The sequence below is a fragment of the Nansenia antarctica genome (assembly GCF_963989245.1).
Source record: "Nansenia antarctica genome assembly, chromosome: 7".
Taxonomy (NCBI): domain Eukaryota; kingdom Metazoa; phylum Chordata; class Actinopteri; order Argentiniformes; family Microstomatidae; genus Nansenia; species Nansenia antarctica.
The window spans coordinates 61,006,432-61,011,424 of NC_137677.1; positions in this window are offsets into that span (position 1 = coordinate 61,006,432).

The following is a 4,993-nucleotide window of genomic DNA, read 5'->3' on the forward strand; positions in this document are numbered from 1 at the left end:
GTAAAGCACCCTGTGCATCCGTGCTGGGAAGGGTGCTATATAAATAAAGTTTTACTTACTTACTTTACCCTCCTAAGTCTGAAAGTATAAACATAAACAACAACAGTTTTGGCTTCCGTTCTCAGGCCGGATAAGGACTGATGCAATGACTCGATCTAGAATCATCTTGTGATTACCGTGGTTACCATGAAACCATGACATTGACCAGATGGGTGAACGAATGGGAAACCTAATTCTCATCCCTAGAATTAAATTTGAAGTCGGCCTGTTGTGATGTGATATCTCCTAGAAACTTAAAGCCTAATTCATTTTGAGTTAGGGACATGCAGTGCTCTGGTTGTCTTTCTTTACTACGCCTGCACTTTAAAAGATTAGAGCTAAAGCTTCTTTTAATGAACTCCTGAGACTATCAAAGTTATGGAATTCACGGATCATCGTCAAAACAACACTCACCTCGAAGTCGTTCCGTTTCCTCTCGGCTAGATCCTAGATAGTCTGACAGCCTTTTTCAACCACATTGAGAAATCTTCTCAAATCATTTTCAGCATTTTCGGGGTTGAAATATGAGGATGTGTCTTCAGCCTCACGCTAACATTGTTGACGGATGATACTGCTGAAAACCCAGTACTTTAAGCAGAATCATTCTCAGTGACTTTGCTTCCCCCAAACTATACGTTTCCCTATACTTTGTAGCTGATGTTGCTTGCTGTCAGTGCCAGTTTGGTAACAGGCGCTATAAATCATCGCTTAGCGCTAGCACAAGCCTCCACCGTAGCAAACGACAGTGTTATTTATTAGAATGGCTTTGACAGATGTGGTCTGAGATTGGGAGCGGGGGTTGCCGGGGCGGTGGGGGGGGTCGGGGGGGGGCTGCCAGAGTCGGTAAACTTGGTGTTTAGGCATGAGTCACTCAGCAAAATGCCCCACAGAGGGTGTGAGGACAGGGGCTTACACAGAGAGGATGGATACACTCTCATTGTTTACCTCATGTGGTAATTGTATTGTTATGTAGAAATGACAGCCTTTCAACTGGGGAATAATAGGTAGTGTTCATTAAACAGCATGTCCATTATTTCTCAATGTTTTTGAACATGTGGTCACTAGTGATATCCACATATTTTAATTCAAATGGACACGCGCACATGCACGCACCCACCCACACACACACACACCCGCACACACACACGCACACACACACACACACACACACACACACCAGCATAGTCACATTTTCAGGACAAATGTCCCTCCTCATCATTTATCATTCTTTTCCCTCCTCTCACATGTGCGTCGTTCCTCTTCCTCCTCTCCTCTCCTCCTTTCTCCTCTCCTCCTCCTCTCTCTAATCCCTCCATTTTCATGCTTGTCCACATCAGGCTTTGGCCACATTAAACCAAATGATTAATTATGTATTGATTGTGCTCTCCCAGTGAGGGAAGGTGCTGAGTTGACAGTACACTTTTCTTATCTTAGTCGCCCAGCTTGCAGAACAGGAATTCTTCTTCCAGGACGAAAGACAAAAAGAATGGGGTAAAAAAAACTCAAAGGCTTATTTTTAACACATTTGTATGTTTCATTGCTGACTGAGATTCCCCGAGAGTGCCCCCCTTGTGTTTCGAAGATATCAATCTCGATCGCGGTTTCCGTCGGTGTTTTCTTTTTTATGGATTTTTTAAACAAAAGGACATTTTGACCACTCATCATCGGCTTTTGTGGAAGCGGTTCTACAGTTGTTGATGTTAATGCAGTATTTCACATTTGCTCATTCAGAGTTTTAATGTAATAATGCAGCTTGTCTCTTCTCTCTCCCGTCACCAGCATCCACACCCTCCCTCCCTGCCTGCCTGTCTGTCCATCCTCCCCTCTCCTTCCTCCAGAACCCACACCCTACCTGCCCATCCCTCCATCCTCCCCTCTCCTTCCTCCAGAACCCACACCCTACCTGCCCATCCCTCCATCCTCCCCTCTCCTTCCTCCAGAACCCACAGCCTACCTGTCTATACCCCTATCCTTCCCTCTCCTTCCTCCAGAACCCACACCCTACCTGCCCATCCCTCCATCCTCCCCTCTCCTTCCTCCAGAACCCACAGCCTACCTGTCTATACCCCTATCCTTCCCTCTCCTATGCCCAGCACCCTACCTCCTTACTCGACCCTTATTTGACTAAGTAAGTGAATCATCTATCCACTAGTCATAGCAGGAAAAAGTAATCTGTGCTTAGGCCTTGAGCCATTGGCAGTCGTCGTGCTATATGAACAAAATAGTTTTTGTCTGTCCATATCCCTGTCCTTCTACATTTACCAGACACTTTCATCCAAAGTGATTTACAATTAGAGATTACAGGAACAGTCTCTCTGGAGTAATTCTGGTCTTAAGTGCCTTACTCAAGGGCACACTAGTGGTGGTGTTCCCAGGTGTGATTTGAACTCATGACCTTCTGATCACCTGTCCAACTCACCATCCACTAGGCCACCACTACCACTAGTTCTCTATCACTACCCTTCCTCTCCTCTCTCCTATCACCAAAACCCACATCCTACCTCCCTCCCTGTCCATCCCTCCCTCCATCCTTCCCTCTCCTATCCCCAGCACCCACATCCTACCTCCCTCCCTCCATCCTTCCCTCTCCTATCCCCAGCACCCACATCCTACCATCCCTCCATCCTTCCCCTTGCTCTCCAGGACCTTGCCATTTACGAGAAAGCATTTCTAGAAGGGAGCGTAAATGACTACTATGGAGATGACATTTCGCTCTAATGTTCAATTTTAGGCGAGATTGGTATCTACTCCAGCTGCAGGATGGTGAAAAACTAATTTTGATGTGCTCCCTCTCTCTCTCTGTCTCTCTCTCTCTCTTATTTCCTTTTCTCTCGTTCACCTACCCTCTGTCTTTTTTCCCTCCACTCGTTCTCCTCTCTATCTCTGTCTGTCTCTCATTATGTTGCTCTCTCTCTCCCCCTTGTTCCCTCACAAATGTACCTTTTTTTGCAGCAAGGTTTTCTCTCTTCTTCATGATATTCATTCGCTCCCTCTCTCTTTTAATTTAAACTTGTGCTCCCTCACTCTCCATATACCTTTCATTCTCTCCTCCACTTCTCTCTCTCTCTATCCCTCTCTCCTCCACTTCTCTCTCTCTCTCTATCCCTCTCTCCTCCACTTCTCTCTCTCTCTCTCCCTCTCTCTCTCTCTCTCCCTCTCTCTCTCTCCCTCTCTATCCCTCTCTCCTCCACTTCTCCCCCCCCCTCTCTCTATTCCCCTATTTCAGTCTACCTCCCTCTTCCTCCCTGTCTTGCTTACCTTCCCTCTCTCTTATCTCTCCATCCCTCTCTGATAGCGGGATAGGCATCATTTTAGAAAGCCTCAAACTGGACATCTTTCTCATTTCCTGACTGAGATGGCTTCTCTGCCTATTTGCACTGTGTCACTGATCATATATTGGATCCCCTGAATTATCCCCTGAGTAGTGATTCAAATCTTCCCCATGGAAATTGAAATCTTCCCCATGGAAATAAAATATCCTACGGAAGTCAAGCTGACGAACGTTGCTCCTGATGCCTGATGCCACATTTTGACCCACAAAATATGTACCGTTTTCTTCAGTGAAAGAGTGAATAAAGACAACCATTCACAAATGTGAGGCGATGCACTGCAAAAAGGTAGCTCTTAAAAACAAGAAAAAAAAGCAATATAATGGGGGAATATTACTTAAAATAAGCCAAGATATTCTTAAAACAAGTTAAAGCAAGATATATATATATATAAAACTAGTGCAGTCAGACAAAAAACAAACATACAGTATATGCAACCTTGATTTAAGATACTTAATCGTACTTAGATTTACTTCTTGCAATGCAAGACAATGCAATACAATGTGGAAACTCACATACATCCAGTATAAGATTCTACTCCAGTGTGTCTAGACCAGACCAGACCAGGGGGAGAGAGGGACGGGGGGTGGGGGGGAGGGGGGGGTAGAGAGGGAGGAGAAGAGAAGGGGGGAATAGGGTGTGGGGCAAAAGAGAACAACATCCAGCCTCCCTCATGCCCTGTGCGTGTTTGTAGTGTTTTGTCGTGTCCTCTCGATGCCCAGCTGCCCTCCTGAACTAAAGCTGTGATTCCCGTCTAGCTACCCAAAGTGTCCTATTATGGGCTCATTCCCCAACGACACAAATGGCCGCATGATGCCCCCCCACCCCCCCCCTCCCCCCGACCCCATAACACACTCCACAATGCATTCATACAGGAGAGAAACAAAAAAAGAATAATGGCAAGCTGTTTTTTCCCTGTCAAGTTCACTCACAGAGGATATTGTGTGACTGAGAGAGAGAGAGAGAGAGAGAGAGAGAGAGAGAGAGAGAGAGAGGGAGAGGGAGGGAGAGGGAGATTGTGTGACAGACAGAGAAAGAGAGAGGAAGAAAGAGAGGGGAAAGGGGGGAAAGAGACATGAGACCTCAAGCCCTTCTAGCTGTCATACCAGGACAGCCAGAGCCTGTTGGTTTCACGGCACACTTCTATCAGCTGCAACATGAATATAACTCTGCAGGAATACAGACACATCCCCCTGTCACCTGTCCTTACAGGTATATAATACTGCAGGAATACAGACACAGGGTCTTGTCACCTGTCCTTACAGGCACTGGCGGACTCAGGGGGGGGGCGACCGCCCCTCCTGGTGCCCCCACAGTTGAAAAACGTTGCACTAAAGTGCCCTTTTGAGTGGCAAAAATGCCCTTTTGAGTGGTGAAAATGAGAGGACGTGCCCTATTGGTGCCCCTTCAATGGTCTAAACTTGACCATGTGCCCCCACAGTTGAATAACGTCGAACTAAAGTGCCCTTTTGAGTGGCAAAATTAGAGGATGTGCCCTATTGGCTGCCCTTCCAATGGTCTAAACTTGACCATGTGCACTGATGGGGTCCCATGTTGTGCAGTAGGTGCCCTTTTTTCCTTTTTTGCCCCTGCCCTTCAAACAGCCTGAGTCCGCCACTGCTTAC